At 41.0% G+C, this 19,791-nt stretch overlaps 1 protein-coding gene and 1 pseudogene across 1 annotated transcript in view; one reads left to right on the top strand and one right to left on the bottom strand.

Moving 5' to 3' along the window:
- LOC131513998 (HLA class II histocompatibility antigen, DR alpha chain) overlaps positions 1-19,791 on the top strand; it is an 87,769-nt gene that overhangs the window by 28,414 nt on the left and 39,564 nt on the right. The window lies entirely within an intron of this gene.
- LOC131513997 (DLA class II histocompatibility antigen, DR-1 beta chain-like) lies at positions 8,263-18,983 on the bottom strand (annotated as a pseudogene).

Raw genomic sequence — 19,791 nt, forward strand, 5'->3', positions numbered from 1 at the left:
ACATAAAAGTTCTCTTCTCTACATCCCTGCCAACCCTTTTTAATTCTTGTCTTTTTGATTAAAGCTATTCTAACAAGTGTGAAGTGATATCTCATTGTGATTTGATTTACTTTTTCCTGGTGATTGATGAAGTTGAACATCTTTACATGTGCATGTGGGCCATCAGTATGCCTTCTTTGGGAAAATGTCTATTAAGATTCTCTGCCAGATTCTTAATTGATCGCGGTTTTTTGTTTGTTTGTTTCTTTGTTTGTTTTTGCTATTAAGTTTTATGTGTTCTTCACATATTTTGGATATTAATTTCTTATCAGATATGTGATTTGCAAATATTTTTTCCCATTTCATAGGTTGCTTTTCATTCTGTTGATGGTCTCCTTTGCTGTGCAAAAGCACTTCAGTTTCATGTAGTTTCACTTTTCATTTTTGCTTTTGTGGTCTTTGCCTTTGGTATCCAATCCAAAAAAATCATTGCCAGGATAGATGGCAAGGAATTCACTGCCTATGTTTTCTAGCAAGAGCTGTATGCTTTCAGGTCCTCCATTCAAGTTCTTAATCCATTTTGAGTTAATTTTTGTGTGTGGTATAAGATAATGATCCATTTTCATTTATTTACATGTGGCTGTCCAGTTTTCCCAACCTCATTTATTGAAGAGACTCTTGTTCATTCCTCTTCGTGTATTTTTGAAATGTTTTATTTTAAACTAAACCACAACTATCCAAAAGCTAATTCTGGACTCTGCTGTACTGGTTTATCCAACCAATAATGAATCAATCCCAGTAAGACTGCTTATCAAAATTGATGTATAACAGGTTTTAACATCCTAACAATCTTAAAACTCCTTATTAATTGTCTTTGTAAATTGTCTGGAAAATAAATTTTTTCTTATAAAATTAAGTTTTCACATGTTAACTTCTAAGAACAAACAAATAATCCTCTTCCATAGTTGCTGTTTTTAATTGTAATTGGGTTTATAGCTGCCATTTAATACTCCCTCTTAAAAAAAATAACAAACTGATGCTTCCCCTCAACAATGTATCATCCTTTATGAGGAGATACTTTAAAATACTAACACTCTAAGGGTGCCTGGGAGGCTCAGTTGGTTAAGCATCTGACTTCAGCTCAGGTCATGATCTCACCACTCCTGAGTTTGAGCCCCTCTTCGGGGGCTCTGTTGTGACAGTTCAGAGCCTGGAACCTGCTTCCAATTCTGTGTCTCCCTCTCTCTCCGACCCTCTCCTGCTTACTCTCTCAAAAATAAATAAACATTAAAAAATCTTTTTTTAAAAAAATAGTAACACTCTGATAGTACCAGATACTATAGTTTCCCTGCCTGAAATTATTCTCATCTATCCCATCTAATATTTCTTTTTTTCCAAAGAAAATTATTTGCTCCCATCTTTTCAAAGCATCAGGGGAGGTAAGCCCATCCCCAAAAAGGATGAAGCATGATTTGTCTGAGCCTATCACTGTAAACCCATGGTCTTCTCAATGTGTGGGAAGTAGGTCTACTGGGGACACCTGAAAAAGGTATAGGTCACCCTTCTAAAAGGATATAAGAACAGTTCCCTTTCCCTGCCTTTGGAAATTATGAGATACAATGAAGCATAAAGCTGCTGCAGGCATCCTACTACCATTTCAGGAACACGACAAGTGGTGTATGATAAGGAGATGAGATACAAAGTCCCAGCATCATTGGTGACACCACTGGCCTGATGAATTAACCAGTCTAGAGATGAGGTACCTTGGGTCTATCTGCTCTGTGAGACAAGTAGTTAAAGAAAAATAAAGTCAATTAGATTGGGTTTTTCCACCAGCAACACAAAGCATCTCCACTGAAATACTCCTGTCATACATTTTAATTCTACGTTATAATGTCACACCATAGGTCTCAGATAAAATGAGACAATTCACTTCTTCATCTTAGGGAACAAAATGAAAGTAAAGTTGCAACCCTGGGATCAAACAGAACTTATCCCAACCATGTAAATATTGTATACATTACTGTTAGCTTATTAAATTCCCAGGGGATGATAACCTGTTTCACACAAATAGTGCATAATATGACTGAAATATACATAAACTTTGAGTTGGCTTGAAATTTATAGTTGTCTCTGATACTGGAGAGATTGTGTCCAAATGTCTATTATCTTGAAATAAACTTCTGAATCTGTTGTCTGCTCTTTAGATTTAATTTACATTTGACACTGACTCTTCAGACAGAACAGGATAGCAGAACTCATCATCTTCTTAAACAGTTTGGTTGCATTTCTCTGAAACCTTTCCAACTCTTTTATATTGTTGAAGTCTATGGAATTTATACTGATTTATAATTATGATTCCACTTTGTTTTATACAAGAGACAAAAATATTTGGTTTCCTTGTCTAGTTTGTTCCCATCATAAACTTTCTGTCAGATTTCTTTCATCATTTCATTTGGTTTCAGTTTTTATATATTGTTTAAAGTTTTTATTACAAAAAATGTTGCCAATTACTCACTATTAAATAAGAGGGGTGCCTGGGTGGCTCAGTCGGTTAAGACTCTGTCTCTCGATTTCTACCCAGGTCATGATCTCATGGTTCATGAGTTCGAACCCTGCATCGGGCTTCACATGAGACTGCTTAAGATTCTCTTTGTCTGTCTGTCTCTCTCTCTCTCTCTCTGATCCCCTTGTCCCCATTCATGGCTCTCTCTAAAATAAATTTTTCAATTATAAAGCTATCAAATAAGACACTTTCAGAAAAGTTCATCTTTCATTTCAATTCCCTTCAACCTATTCACTCATTTTGCTCAAGAGGCAACCATTTTTTTTATTTATTTTATTTTTTTTTTCATATATGAAATTTATTGTCAAATTGGTTTCCATACAACACCCAGTGCTCATCCCAAAAGGTACCCTCCTCAATACCCATCACCCACCCTCCCCACCCTCCCACCTCCACCAACCCTCAGTTTGTTCTCAGTTTTTAAGAGTCTCTTATGCTTTGGCTTTCTCCCACTCTAACCTCTTTTTTTTTTTCTTCCCCTCCCCCATGGGTTTCTGTTAAGTTTCTCAAGATCCACATAAGAGTGAAACTATATGGTATCTGTCTTTCTCTGTATGGCTTATTTCACTTAGCATCGCACTCTCCAGTTCCATCCACGTTGCTACAAAGGGCCATATTTCATTCTTTCTCATTGCCATGTAGTACTCCATTGTGTATATAAACCACAATTTCTTTATCCATTCATCAGTTGATGGACATTTAGGCTCTTTCCGTAATTTGGCTATTGTTGAGAGTGCTGCTATAAACATTGGGGTACAAGCGCCCCTATGCATCAGTACTCCTGTATCCCTTGGGTAAATTCCTAGCAGTGCTATTGCTGGGTCATAGGGTAGGTCTATTTTTAATTTTCTGAGGAACCTCCACACTGCTTTCCAGAGCGGCTGCACCAATTTGCATTCCCAGCAACAGTGCAAGAGGGTTCCTGTTTCTCCACATCCTCTCCAGCATCTATAGTTTCCTGATTTGTTCATTTTGGCCACTCTGACTGGCGTGAGGTGATATCTGAGTGTGGTTTGATTTGTATTTCCCTGATGAGGAGCGACGTTGAACATCTCTTCATGTGCCTGTTGGCCATCCGGATGTCTTCTTTAGAGAAGTGTCTATTCATGTTTTCTGCCCATTTCTTCACTGGGTTATTTGTTTTTTGGGTGTGGAGTTTGGTGAGCTCTTTATAGATTTTGGATACTAGCCCTTTATCCAATATGTCATTTGCAAATATCTTTTCCCATTCCGTTGGTTGCCTTTTAGTTTTGTTGGTTGTTTCCTTTGCTGTGCAGAAGCTTTTTATCTTCATAAGGTCCCAGTAATTCACTTTTGCTTTTAATTCCCTTGCCTTTGGGGATGTGTTGAGTAAGAGATTGCTACAGCTGAGGTCAGAGAGGTCTTTTCCTGCTTTCTCCTCTAAGGTTTTGATGGTTTCCTGTCTCACATTCAGGTCCTTTATCCATTTTGAGTTTATTTTTGTGAATGGTGTGACAAAGTGGTCTAGTTTCAATCTTCTGCATGTTGCTGTCCAGTTCTCCCAGCACCATTTGTTAAAGAGACTGTCTTTTTTCCATTGGATGTTCTTTCCTGCTTGTCAAAGATGAGTTGGCCATACGTTTGTGGGTCTAGTTCTGGGGTTTCTATTCTATTCCATTGGTCTATGTGTCTGTTTTTGTGCCAATACCATGCTGTCTTGAGGATGACAGCTTTGTAGTAGAAGCTAAAGTCTGGGATTGTGATGCCTCCTGCTTTGGTCTTCTTCAAAATTACTTTGGCTATTTAGGGCCTTTTGTGGTTCCATATGAATTTTAGGATTGCTTGTTCTAGTTTCGAGAAGAATGCTAGTGCAATTTTGATTGGGATTGCATTGAATGTGTAGATAGCTTTGGGTAGTATTGACATTTTGACAATATTTATTCTTCCAATCCATGAGCAGGGAATGCCTTTCCATTTCTTTATATCTTCTTCAATTACCTGCATAAGCTTTCTATAGTTTTCAACATACAGATCTTTTACATCTTTGGTTAGATTTATTCCTAGGTATTTTATGCTTCTTGGTGCAATTGTGAATGGGATCAGTTTTTTTATTTGTCTTTCTGTTGCTTCATTATTAGTGTATAAGAATGCAACTGATTTCTGTACATTGATTTTGTATCCTGCAACTTTGCTGAATTCATGTATCAGTTCTAGCAGACTTTTGGTGGAGTCTATCGGATTTTCCATGTATAATATCATGTCACTGCAAAAAGTGAAAGCTTGACTTCATCTTTGCCAATTTGGATGCCTTTGATTTCCTTTTGTTGTCTGATTGCTGATGCTAGAACTTCCAAAACGATGTTAAACAACAGCGGTGAGAGTGGGCATCCCTGTCGTGTTCCTGATCTCAGGGAAAAAGCTCTCAGTTTTTCCCCATTGAGGATGATGTTAGCTGTGGGCTTTTCATAAATGGCTTTTATGATCTTTAAGTATGTTCCTTCTATCCCGACTCTCTCAAGGGTTTTTATTAAGAAAGGGTGCTGGATTTTGTCAAAGGCCTTTTCTGCATCGATTGACAGGATCATATGGTTCTTCTCTTTTTTTTTGTTAATGTGATGTATCACGTTGATTGATTTGCGAATGTTGAACCAGCCCTGCATCCCAGGAACGAATCCCACTTGATCATGGTGAATAATTCTTTTTATATGCCGTTGAATTCGATTTGCTAGTATCTTATTGAGAATTTTTGCATCCATATTCATCAGGGATATTGGCCTATAGTTCTCTTTTTTTTTCTGGGTCTCTGTCTGGTTTAGGAATCAAAGTAACACTGGCTTCATAGAATGAGTCTGGAAGTTTTCCTTCCCTTTCTATTTCTTGGAATAGCTTGAGAAGGATAGGTATTATCTCTGCTTTAAACGTCTGGTAGAACTCCCCTGGGAAGCCATCTGGTCCTGGACTCTTATTTGTTGGGAGATTTTTGATAACCGATTCAATTTCTTCGCTGGTTATGGGTCTGTTCAAGCTTTCTCTTTCCTCCTGATTGAGTTTTGGAAGAATGTGGGTGTTTAGGAATTTGTCTATTTCTTCCAGGTTGTCCAATTTGTTGGCATATAATTTTTCATAGTATTCCCTGATAATTGTTTGTATCTCTGAGGGATTGGTTGTAATCATTCTATTTTCATTCATGATTTTATCTATTTGGGTCATCTCCCTTTTCTTTTTGAGAAGCCTGGCTAGAGGTTTGTCAATTTTGTTTATTTTTTCAAAAAACCAACTCTTGGTTTTGTTGATCTGCTCTACAGTTTTTTAAGATTCTATATTGTTTATTTCTGCTCTGATCTTTATTATTTCTCTTCTTCTGCTGGGTTTAGGCTGCCTTTGCTGTTCTGCTTCTATTTCCTTTAGGTGTGCTGTTAGATTTTGTATTTGGGATTTTTCTTGTTTCTTGAGATAGGCCTGGATTGCAATGTATTTTCCTCTCAGGACTGCCTTCGCTGCGTCCCAAAGCGTCTGGATTGTTGTATTTTCATTTTCGTTTGTTTCCATATATTTTTTAATTTCTTCTCTAATTGCCTGGTTGACCCACTCATTCTTTAGTAGGGTGTTCTTTAACCTCCATGCTTTTGGAGGTTTTCCACACTTTTTCCTGTGGTTGATTTCAAACTTCATAGCATTGTGGTCTGAAAGTATGCATGGTATAATTTCAATTCTTGTATACTTATGAAGGGCTGTTTTGTGACCCAGTATATAATCTATCTTGGAAAATGTTCCATGTGCACTCGAGAAGAAAGTGTATTCTGTTGCTTTGGGATGCAGAGTTCTAAATATATCTGTCAAGTCCATCTGATCCAATGTATCATTCAGGGCCCTTGTTTCTTTATTGACCGTGTGTCTAGATGATCTATCCATTTCTGTAAGTGGAGTGTTAAAGTCCCCTGCAATTACCACATTCTTATCAATAAGGTTGCTTACGTTTATGAGTAATTGTTTTATATATTTGGGGGCTCCAGTATTTGGCGCATAGACTTTTATAATTGTTAGCTCTTCCTGATGGATAGACCCTGTAATTATTATATAATGCCCTTCTTCATCTCTTATTACAGCCTTTAATTTAAAGTCTCGTTTGTCTGATAGAAGTATGGCTACTCCAGCTTTCTCTTGGCTTCCAGTAGCATGATAAATAGTTCTCTATCCCCTCACTCTCAATCTAAAGGTGTCCTCAGGTCTAAAATGAGTCTCTTGTAGACAGTAAATAGATGGGTCTTGTTTTTTTATCCATTCTGATACCCTATGTCTTTTGGTTGGTGCATTTAATCCATTTACATTCAGTTTTATTATAGAAAGATACGGGTTTAGAGTCATTGTGATGTCTGTATGATTTATGCTTGTAGCGATGTCTCTGGTACTTTGTCTCACAGGATCCCCCTTAGGATCTCTTGTAGGGCTGGTTTAGTGGTGACAAATTTCTTCAGTTTTTGTTTGTTTGGGAAGACCTTTATCTCTCCTTCTATTCTAGATGACAGACTTGCTGGATAAAGGATTCTTGGCTGCATATTTTTTTTCTGTTTAACACATTCAAGATCTCGTGCCAATCCTTTCTGGCCCTCTTCCGTGGGAAGAGGCAACCATTTTTTATAAGCCCTTCCATTGTCATTATATAGAAAAGTAAATGGATTTAATAGATGATGGAGAAAGAGATTATGATAGATGGATACAGATAAAATGAATTGATATAGCTATATATTCCTATTCTCTTCCTCCATCCTATTAAACAAAATGTTGCATGTTGTACAAACTCTCCTGTACCTGTACATAATTAGAGATTATTGTAAGCAGAGTGTTATTTTTTCTTCTAGCTACATAGTATTTCATTGTTTGTATGCACATCAGAGCGCTCATAATTTCCCCCTTTATTTCCCACCATAAGATAAGATCCATACAGGATGTTCCCGTACAGACAGTACATCTGCTTACAATCTGGAAGGCCTCAGACATGCCTCTTTTCCACTAGAGTTGTGGCTTTGTCCTGATGGTCTAAGGAGAAGGATGGGGAAGGATGTGCCCTAAGCCACAGTGTCAGCATGCCACTGATGTTTATCTGAGACACAGAAAGTGATGGAAGTATAGATACAGCCCATCGTCAGGCTAATGAAAGGGGTTTCCACAGGTTTAGAGACTTTAATATGAAAAATCAAGGAAAGGGGCACCTGGCTGTCTCAGTCAGTGGAGCATTCGCCTCCTGATCTCAGGGTGATGAGTTTGAGCTCCACATTGGCCGTGGAGCCTACTTAAAAATAAAATGAAATAAAAATATGAAAAGTAAAATAAAAGATCAGGAAAAAGAAAAAAACAAAGTGATTGCAAGTGGGCATCATATCATTATAAGTTAGTGCCTCTCTGATATCTTTTGTCCCCTGTCTTGTGCAAAGGGACTTTGTGTTTGTCTTTGCGAACACACAGGTGTAGGACACCAGCATCATATGGGCCATTAAGGGCTTCCACCTAACTCCAGAAAACATGTCTAATACAGAATGCATAAAGACCAAATATTAAAGGTAATGATATTTGGTATTAAAATGATTAGTATTTGGTATTAAAATGATAAAGGTATTAAATGATACAAAGATAACTTCCAGATCCACATTTGACCCAAATTCTGGAATATAAATAATAACCAATATTTTAATTTGTTGCAATCCTCCCTTTTTCCCTTTTTTTTTCTACTTCTTTTCCTTGAAACTATATGAAAAGGATGATTTTCACTCCATGTTTATTTGAGAAAAGCTTCTAAAGACATGTGAGCAGAAGGTGAATTCCAATGCAGGGGAGACTATAAGGACTGCAGACAGGGGGCCAGGAGAGAAAGAAGGTAAGGTACTGCAGTCAGTACTGGGGTTTCCAGGTCAAGGACAGGATGGAGGGAGCTGTCAGGAAGCATGGGTTCTGTGGGGTCACTGAAGCCAAGGAAAACAAGATCCTGAGAAAGCACCGTGTTTGTGGAAGAAATATGGGCCCTTTCCTGGTTAAAGAGATGCTTTCTACAGGGCCACTGAACTAACTTTTAAAACAGCCAGATTCTTCCCCTAGCCAAGCCGGTAACCTTTTCACTCTCCAAAGAGGCTTCAAAAGAAGGTTCTTCCTGTAGTGTCAGCATCTCCACCTCAGCTCATGAGTCCTGCAGAAGACAGAGCAGAGTATTGTTCCCAGACCGGCCTCCACAAGTAGCTTCTTCTCCCCTCTCTCAGGGCTTCATGTTAGAGCACTACAGTAAGAAGAAGAACATATTCTTTCTTAAGTATCCTTGATCTAAAGCTATTTGCAGTGCAGGCCTTTTAGTAAGTGGAGAGAAGAAGCTTCAGTTAATTGCTTGAGCAGAAGTCAGATCCAAAGTCTTTGACATTGTTTCTGTCTTTTCATCTCCACCATCTGTTCCAGGATAATCAACTTTATCCCTAAAGAGGGTCAAAAAGCATTACCTGTTGGCTGAAGTCCAGAGTGTCCTGGGAAAGAAAAGTGACAACATACACTTAACAGAGACACAGGTAAATCTGTCCCCACATACAAGGTCCCAACCCCAGACCCACCTACCACCACAACTCACATCGCATGATGCCAGTGGGATCAGAAAGGGAGAGATGTGACCCGGGAAGTTTCTATCACACCAGTCTACTGTGGCTTCACTAGATTTCATAGCTCTTCCTGATTTGGCCCAGGACCCCAACCCAAGATATCTGTCTTGTTAACCTCTTTCTTGTCTCTACAACCCATAATCTCTTATGCTGAAACAAAGTAACCATGGACACTTGCTGTCTGGATTTCTAGGAAATCTGAGGGCAAAGGGAGAAGGAAAGCCTTTACAAGGCCACTGGTCTACAGAGAGTTTATGTGATCAAAGCTGTATTTCTCTCCCACAAGGTCTATAGGGAGGCCCAGCTACCAACAGGTGCCTTACCTTTCGAATTCCGGAAGTAGATGAACAGCCCCACCACCAGGAAGAGCAGACCCAGAACAAAGCCCCGATTCCACTCAGCATCTTGCTCTGTGCAGATTCAGACTGAGCCCCTGAGAGAAGAAGCAGTTTTAGTGATTTTACCCCAAATCCAACTTCTCTGACAGACACTCCAGGATTGAGAACTTCAAGAATGAGGAATGTAGCCTGCCCTGGAACGAGAATAAGTGGCAATTTCTAGGGGAAAAATATTTTTTTTTAAATCCCATTGCGTAGATACAAGGTTTAGGTATTGAACTTTTTAAACATCACAGCTTTGACAAATCCACTACTTCAACATCTATGGATGAGGAGCCTGAGACTCCATGAAGTTCAAGTGCTTGTGCAGGGTGACAGAGCTAATAAAAGGCAGTGCCAAGACTGGATTCCCCTCAGTCAGGAAGGACCCTATACAATAGAGGATGTGCTTCTTCCTGGATCACAATGAACAACACACAGCAATGGTGCCAGAAGCACAAACTCAGCTCGAGGCAGGGGACTAGTGCCCAGCATCACAGGAGAACCATTACCCGTGAGCCATGGAAAGTCTCAAAACATGGACAACCTCGTTTCTGCAGCCAGGCATAACTATCTCCCCAAGGGTTGTAGGATCTGGATACACAATCACAGAATATCTATAACCTATCAGAGGATTCTACCACAGGATATCACTTGGCTCATCCCAGTGACCTGTGCTAAAGAGAAGAGAACATGGAACAAATGAAAATATGGTGTAAGGAGAGAACCCTGGCACTCAGGGAAAGCAAAGTCCCCTCCCTGCTGGGTGAGGAACTTATGGGATCAGAAAGCTTCTCACTCCACTCCACGGTGAGAGGGCTCGTGCGACTTGGATGCTCCACGTGGCAGGTGTAGACCTCTCCACTCTGAGGAACTGTTTCCAGCATCACCAGGGTCTGGAAGGTCCAGTCTCCATTACGGATCAGGCCTGTGGACACGACCCCAGTCTCCTCCTCCTGGCCGTTCCGGAACCACTTGACCTCAATGTGGCCTGGATAGAAACCATTCACGGAGCAGACCAGGAGGTTGTGGTGCTGCAGGGGCTGCGTCTTCGAGGGGAACACGGTCACTGTCGGCTCAACTAGAAGACAAGTGGTAGCAGGACTAAGTGAGGACGACAGAGTGAGTCTCCCTGGCTGGCTGCCCTCCTGCCTCCGGTCTCTGGTCCCAGGCTGCATCTTGTGCAGGCCTCCCTCAAAGCTGGCCACGTGGCCCAGTACCAGCCAGTCTCATGAGTCTTGAATTCAATCCTGACAGTATGGGTCCATTAAGTTTGAGAGATGTTGAGGAAATTTGTGGGGTTTGTTTTTCATAGTGAGAGGTAGTTATTCCTTGTGGAATTCTTTGTTTACACATTTTGCAAGGGATATAGTGTCTCAATTAAAAGCATGATTTCTGGAGCAGGCTGACTGAGCTCAAATATAGGCTCTGCTCCTTACTGATTGATCCTAGAAGAATATTACATTCCTCTGCACCCCAGCTTTCTCCTCTATTGAAGGAGACAGTAATACTTACCTCTTACAGTTCTGTGAGGATTAATGCACCTAAAGTATGTAAAGTGATGATTGGAGTTTAGCCTTCAATATATGTTAAGTACTTATTACCCTGTTTAATTACAGAGAAAATATTATTTAAAGCAGTCTGGGTAAATTGGAGAACAGCTTGAGGTAGATAGGGAAATAGAGTATGAAACCCTGGAAATGCTCCACTCACACCTTACAACACCACACAAATGGTTCTCCCTTGGAAGCAGGAAAGACAGAGGTGATACTCTAGCCTATTTGTTTAATTGCAAGAACAGCGTGAGTCCTGAAAGAGAGGGAAAGGAACAAGGAAACTCACTGACATTAAAAAGTTCTCATAATTGCACTCAGATGATCCATCCTTCTGTGCAGTATAAAAAAATTACTGTTATTGGAATTGTTATACCTTTATAATTGTCTCCCTTTGAAAGCTGACATTTGAGTTCAGGGTAGAGACTGAGACTATTTAACAGGTATCCTTAGTGCAGAGACAATCTCTTACACTACCAGCCTCAATAAATACTGCTTTTAAAAAGGAAAAATATGGGGGAAACATTTTTACAATACCATAAAATGGTAGATTTAGGTAGATGACAAACCTTTGCCAACAATTTTGTAGCATATTCATTAAATATAAATGTTTACATTCCTAGCATGAAAACTAATAAACAGTGTCAAAATATAAGCCACAGACTAGAGAAAATGCTGAATCGACTATCAGCGAAGCATTAATAATCTTATGCATAGAAAACACCTAAAATCACTGAGAAAAATACCTGAATCCCCGAGATAATAGTAGATAATTTTTACATCAGTAACAACAATTAGCCAATAGATATGTAAAAAAAAAAAATCCAAGGACCTTAAAAGCAAAGAAATATACATTAAAAATAAAAAAGATATAAAATTTCAATCGAGTATTTGCAATATTGGGAAAAAAAGATCTAACAAAGGGGAATGTGAGGTGAATTGTTACAACTATATAAAGAAATAATATGCAACTCCTTAAATACTTTCATCATTATAAAAACAGTAACATCAATACATTTAGTAACAAAATTATAATTAAGATACCTGGTTTCACAATCATTTCAAGAATGTAAGAATACATACTCTAAGAGAACAAAGAGCGGGAAGTTGAGACCTAAAAGAAGCCCCAGAAATATCAGGAGGGTTTGGGGAGCCTGGGTGGCTCAGTCAGTTAAGGGTCCCACTTGGCTCAGGTCATGATCTGGCAGTTTCTGGGTTCGAGTCCCCGGGCAGGCTCTGGGCGACAGCTCAGAACCTGGAGCCCCCTTGGGATTCTGTACCTCCCTCTGTCTCTCTGCTCCTCCCCTGCTTGCACTTTTTCTATCTCACCCTCTGCTCTTCCCCTGTTCCCACTCTGTCTTACTGGATCTCCTTCTCAAAAATTAACATTCAAAAAAATAGAAATGTCAGAGGGACCTCAGAAGTCGCCCCAAATCTTCAACGGTTAGTCTGGCCATTTTCCTCACTGCAATGGTAGCACATACAGACACAGGCACACGTATTTCAGGGGCTTCAGAAAAAGAAGGGTGAGTGTCAGGAACAGAAGGTGACAGGCCTCCTCACATCTCCCCAATCTCTTAACTTTCCCCTCCCCTCTCCTCCCCTAAGCCTTCACCCCAACCAGGACACCCTCCACTTCCCTCCCCAGGTCTCCAACCACCTGCCCAGTGTGCCCTCCAGCTGGAGCTCCTGAGCCCCCCTCACCTCTGCCTCAGGGGCCACCAAGGATGCCCGATGTCCCCTCCTGTTGCCTCCCCCACACGCACTCTCTCCACACACACTGCCCCCCCTTCCCACACACTCATTCTCTGTCCCCCTCACATCACAGGGCACCCCTCCCACACTGTCCCCACAGCCACACAAGGAAACACGACACTGTCCCCACAGTCACTCATGGACACAGCCACGCCCTCCCCAGAGTCACACATGGACACAACCACGCCCTCCCCACAGCCACACACGGACTCACCACACTGTCCCCACCCCACAGACACAGCACACACTCCCCGACCTCGCACTCTCGCAGGGATCCCCGTGATGTGCTCTTGCTCAACACCCTGTAGGCTCACTGGGACCCAGTCTCTGTCTCACAGTCGCACACGCGCAGCCCTGGCCACCCCAGCCCCCCTGCCCCGCTCACCTCGCCGCTGCACCGTGAAGCTTTCACCAACACCGTAGTTGTGTCTGCAGAACCGGTCCACCGCTGTCCGCTTCTGCTCCAGGACGTCCTTCTGCCCGTTCCAGTACTTGGCGCCTGGACGCCCCAGCTCTGATACCGCTCGGTACTCCCCAACTTCGTTGTCAAAGCGAGCTAACTCCTCCCGGTTATAGAAATATCTGGCCAGGAATCACACCCGCTCCGTCCCGTTGGTGAAATGACACTCGAACTTCCACATGGTTAAGAAATGTGCTGTGGGGACAGAGCGACCCGGTCACCTGTGGGCTCCTGGAGGACACTGACGCCGCCACCCCTCGGGGCTCCACCCGCACCCCCAAACCACCAGCACCCAAGGCTCTTCTCTCCTCTGCCGGCGGGGGCGGAAGGAGGCGGGGAGGTGACCCCTCTCCTGGGAGCCTCTCAGGGTCACTGGGTTCCGGACTCAGAGGCGGACCTCCCATCCTGAGGATTTGCCCCTCACCGCCTCCTTTTGGAGACCTCCTCTCCACAGACACCCACCTCCTTCTTCGCCTCCCACAGCCCTTTCCTGGCATCACACACGTCCCACCTGCGTCCCCCTCCCCCACCCCCACCCAACACTTGGTGTGCGCTGAGCTGGCTCAGGCCCCTGCGAACCCAGAGAAGGGAAACACCCCCACATCCCCTCCACTCTCGGGTTAAAATTTATGGAAAGTGATGGACAAAACCCAGCCAGGCAGGGCTTTATTTACCTGGGGGGAGAAATGTCACAAGACAAGCCTGCAGTTCTAGAGCAGAGGATAACTGGACGATCTTTGTTTCCTTAGGGCGCCAGACAGGTGGTCTCAAGGGGGATGTTTAGGATGTGACAAGAAAGAGTAACTAGATGTGAACTAGAGGGCGTGTGTGTGTTTGATAATTCAGGGAAAGGTAATACAATGTGCAAAATCTTGAAAGAATTGATGAACTTCCTCAACGAAATGGAAAAAGGGAGTTCACTGAAGCACAATGGGACAAAGGAAGGCAAAAGGTTAGACTGGAGAAATCACGTGGAGCTGGCAGTAAAAGCCTTACAGGTGATGTTGGGATTTTGACTTCATACTTCACGTAATGGGAAACTACTGAAGAGTTTTAAGGACATTAAAACCATGACTGCACTACAGTTCCTCAAGTCCTTACCTGGAATTTTCAAACTCCAGAAACCTAGGAAACCAGATCTTTTTACAAGTTTTGATGCCAAACTCTTTTGCCAAATCTAACCTGATGAGGTAAAGGGTCAAACATGTCAGACCTCTTATTGGTCAGTCAGTCACATGGGCTTCTGGAGTTTCAATATATAAACACACACACATCATAACATATGTACAAACATGCATATACATACATATATATACATATACATACATGTATGTATATATTTTGATGTTTTATTTTCTGTTTAATTGAACTAAGAAAAATTTTTTATTCAAGTGGAATTGACATGAACATTTTGAAAATAGTTTAAAAATACCTGTGCCTTTAAATATGAGACAAATAAAAGGAGCTTTTGACATTATCAACAGAACAGAATGTAGCATTACTGCACAAGTTTGATACATTTTACAGAAAAATACTTGTGATAGTCACAATTGATGACTCATAAGGCAAGCTGTTGAAAGTTAGCAGAGATGCTGATGATCAAGAAATCATGAAATCTTATAAAACTTTGCATAAGGCAAAGAATAAAAGATGAAGATCTTGAGCTTGCATTGACTGAGTGGACTCAGCGAGAAAGTGTTCAATCTATGAACTGTTGATATTATTATTTTTTTGTAATAAAATAGGCTAAGCTACACCACAAAGACCTGAATTGGAAGGTAAGTGTGTGTATAAAGGGTAAGTCTAGAGGTTTTAGAAGCAGCAGAGTATAAACCAGTGTTTCCAACATCAGTACTCTTGACATTTTGCACGAGATATTTTTTGTGGGAAGCCTGTTCTGTACATTGTAGATTGTTTACTAGCATCATTAGCCTCTACCTAGCAGATGTCAGAAAAAAGCCCCAAGTGACTGCCAAAAATGGCTCCAGACATTGCCAAATGTTCCCTGAAGTCCCCATATGAGAACCACTGTTACACCACTTGAAAAATCTGTGGTAAAAAAAGCCAATGTTAATTCTATGTCAGCTGAGAATTACATTGAAAAATTTGCCAATGTTATATCTGATAAAAAACCTTGATACTGAACAAATTTATTTTGCTGGAAAAGAAGCTCTTCACTGAGACAAGATTCTGAAAAAAAGAATTCATACTGCCTAACAAGAGAGTATCAAAAGTTATTATGAATTCCAACCAAAAGATGATTGCTCTTGGGTGTGCTAATGATTCAAGCTTACCCAAATGAAAGTGGGCAGACACTAGAAAGCGCCAAAATCCAGGATGCCTGAAAGGGACAAATATTTTACTTGTGCATTAGTTTTCAAAAAAGATAATATGGATAACCAGATACATGTTTTATTTGGTTCAAAACCACTTTGTATCAATGGGCTTCGTTCATGAGAGGCAAGCTGGACTGGGAGAAACCTGGAAGTTAATTGTCCCTGTATAATTGTTCCACATACTGTACTCCTCAAATTCTTGTAAAAATTAAAGCTTTGGCTTCTAATACTCCCCCTGCCCCACCACCAAGTATGACATCTATGTTGCAATCTTTGAACAAGGAATTTCCTTATCCCATGAAGATCCAGTATAAAAACTTTTAAACTCTGTTCTTGATGCAGTTTACAGAGGCCTATGAATCCACATCTTCTGAAATAAGTTAATGGCTTGTGTTATGACAAAGCTAATGTTTAATAAACCAACCTGAAAAACTGCCTAGCAAGACTTTGGGCTACATCCGAGTTTGCAAATGAACTACCAGTTGAATACATGAAAACTGTCATGTGATGAATGAGAAAATACTATATGACACTTCAATGTATGTAAAAGTTTATCTAAATAAGTGCAAGGAATAAGATGTACACTTGAGATGAGCACCAGGTAGAGTATAGAAGTGCGGAATCACTACACTGTACATCTGAAACTAACATTACGCTGTATGCTAACCAAATGGAAGTTAAATAATAACTTTAAAAAATATTCTCTGCCTAAATGTATACCTATAATCATAAACAATCAAACAAACAAATAAGTCAAAGGTGCTGATCCAAAAATACTGAGCACTGATGATGGGGTCACACGGGGCATTCCCTGAGTGATGGAAACATGGTAGTGGTGACTGAGAGCGCTCCCCAATTTGCTCCCTACACTCCAGCTTCTCCAGCCTTCCTTCTGTCCCTTGCACTCAGCAAACATCTTCCCGCACTTGACCTTTATCCTATTTTCTCCCCCTACAACTCTTGTCCTGTACATCCTTCATTTGGCTGGCTTCTGTCACCAGTCATATCTCAACTCAATGTCACTTCCTCAGGGAGAGCTCCCTACACACTTGAACTGAAGTCAGGCGTATCCAATTCTGTCTGTTTCACAACCAGGTGTATTATTTTTCAGCGTACTTATTGTTGTCACAATTTTTGTTGTTATTGTTAAATGTTTACCGGGCTTTCTCCTCTGTCATTACATAAAATCCATGATGGTAATGATCTTTAGCCTATTCAAATAGAATTCACTGAGCCCAGAACAGAGCCTAGTACATCATAGCTGCTCAGAGAAATGTCTCTGATACAATGGATAAACACAGGGCTCCGAGAATCAGTCATTGTGAGGATCCTGGAAAGCAAGAAGGGGCTCAGGTCCAACATTCTTTTACTCTGATGATACATTATATCTCCTCCACTTCCTGTGAGAAATTCACACAAACTACCTCCTTCTCCTTCTACTGTTGGAAAAAATATCACAGGTAAGGAAAGGGTGATTTTAAGAAAAAAGAAAAATCTCATTAAGTTTCAGCTCATCCCATAGATCTGTGATAGTGCTGAGGTCTCTGCATACACGGGGGATTCACAGTAATTGTGACAACATGGCTCGGGAAAGAATAGGAACTGGAAGTGGAGGCAACCCAACATGGCTATTAAGGAAAAACTAAAAACATGAGGAATAAACCTATGCCATCTGGGGACATCACCTCAGTGAGCCAATATATTCCCTTGACTTGCATATTGGCTTTCAGTCCTATGAAATGTAAACACCTTCACTCACTCTGTACTCTGCTCGGGGTAGATAGTTGGAACCATATGAAATTCCTGATGTTGCCTATTTTTGGGTTACAAAGCCATAATTGCATATAATTTATCCTATACTAGTTGAATCCCTTCCTGTGGGCTCAGGCCAGAGAACAGAAAGATGCAGGAGAAACAGACACCGTAGAAATGTTCAACATAGATTCATAATGAAAAATTAACTTGTGCCATGTTCTCAGAAGATATCTTAAGTTCTTTAAGACTCCAAAGAACACCCCATACGTGCTTCTCATCTAAAATGTCATTTCGGGGCGCCTGGGTGGCGCAGTCGGTTAAGCGTCCGACTTCAGCCAGGTCACGATCTCGCGGTCCGTGAGTTCGAGCCCCGCGTCAGGCTCTGGGCCGATGGCTCGGAGCCTGGAGCCTGTTTCCGATTCTGTGTCTCCCTCTCTCTCTGCCCCTCCCCCGTTCATGCTCTGTCTCTCTCTGTCCCAAAAATAAATAAAAAATGTTAAAAAAAAAAAAAAAAAAAAAAAAAAAAAAAATGTCATTTCAAGTACTAAGGATCTCTGCTGTACCTCCAGGGTGAGAAATAGAGATAAAACTAGCGCCAACTTTGGTCAGAGAACCTTCAGTCCAGGGATAAAGGCCTTGTAAACTTTGAGGTGCAGGAGAAAGGAAAGGAGATAATGGGAGAGAACTCTTTTTTTTATTTATTTTTATTTTTTTATTTTTTATTATTATTTTTTTTTTATTTTTTAATATATGAAATTTACTGTCAAATTGGTTTCTTTTTTTTTTTTGCTTTTATTTATTTTTTATTTATTTATTTATTTATTTTTTAATATATGAAATTTACTGTCAAATTGGTTTCCATACAACACCCAGTGCTCATCCCAAAAGGTGCCCTCCTCAATACCCATCACCCACCCTGCCCTCCCTCCCACCCCCCATCAACCCTCAGTTTGTTCTCAGTTTTTAACAGTCTCTTATGCTTTGGCTCTCTGGGAGAGAACTCTTGATACAGCCTCGCATATTACAGAGAGGCACCAACATAACTAATCCTGTGAAAACCTAACACATAGTCTTCTAGGAGACACCTTTCTAATTCCTTTTGACTCTCTGTCTAATTTTCTGAGAAAATTTCTTATTTCTAGCATAACTCAACATTATAAAGGGAACTGCTTGGGAATTAATTTGAAATCATTATTTCTGAATCTTCTCAAGACCCTGAGGGAATAAAACTCAAACCTGGAGAGTTTTGACTGGGGAAGAGTTGAGAAGAAATGGCCTCTATATGTGGAGGCCCCTTACACAGCTCTTATAGAGAGGGCAAGCATTCAGCCCCCTTTTGTTTTGGATAGAATTGGGGATCTATATGACAAAGGTGGGCCATCATTAAAGAAAATGTCACAATTTTCTAAGGCACATGGCATGGACACAGTGGCAAAACTAATTTCTTTCTTTCCCCCCACTCCATAATAGCTTACCACCCAGGAGTGCACTTACATGAGGTGTCCCTGGCCCAAGCCAGGGGAGGGCTTAGCACCATCAATATCAACATCAGAGCTGTCATCCAGGAACCTCCCAGGAAACACAGACACACCATGCTGGAGAACAGGGAGGACAGGGGGCAGGGGAACAGGCAACTCTCAGTCAGTGAGAACTAAGACCCTCCTTTAGCCCCCTCCTAAATAATACCAACCAAGGAATTTGTTTCTCTGCTCCTGGATTGGGTAATCTAGGTTTGACAACCAATCCACATCACAGATGTACTGCATCATCAGTTGCTGGTCAGAGATTCAGAACCAAGAGCCTCTTCTGAAACTCTGACTTCCTTCATTGGAAGGATTATTTTAATTTAGTACTTAAAAGGTTTGATCCAACATATGTGAAACATTTGACTGGGACCCTATTGTAAGCCAGCTCTATGCTGAGCAGTGATGTGCACAAAAGTTTGAGTCTTTAGGAGTATTCATGCCTCTCCCGTGAAGACAGAATAGTTTTGACGATAGTTTGTGTGAGTGTTTTAGAAGCTGAGTGAGTGGAGGGAAGATGATTGTTAATCAAAACATCCAGACCTTTTTGCACCATCACATAGTGTAGATTTGGAGAAATTAACCTTGAAATGAAGGCTTTCTGATACTGCAGACTTTCTGGTACTTGGATACTGGAAAGTGGTATGATTCTCTGGACTGCTCAAGCAAGGAGCAGCATCCCCTGGTAACTGATGATATGACAGAATTCTAGCTATTAATTGGAGAGTATTGTCTGTATCTCTTTAGAGGTAGGGAGATCTCTGATAAACTAAGAGTCATTGGAATTTAGTCATTAACTTACCCTGAGTAAAAGGGTTTTTCAAGTTTGTCTGTTGATGCTGTCATTGAGTTTGAGGCACCTCCAGAATATGCAGAGAAAGGGGCTTAGAGAAC

Source organism: Neofelis nebulosa, chromosome 6, assembly GCF_028018385.1.
Source record: "Neofelis nebulosa isolate mNeoNeb1 chromosome 6, mNeoNeb1.pri, whole genome shotgun sequence".
Taxonomy (NCBI): Eukaryota; Metazoa; Chordata; class Mammalia; order Carnivora; family Felidae; genus Neofelis; species Neofelis nebulosa.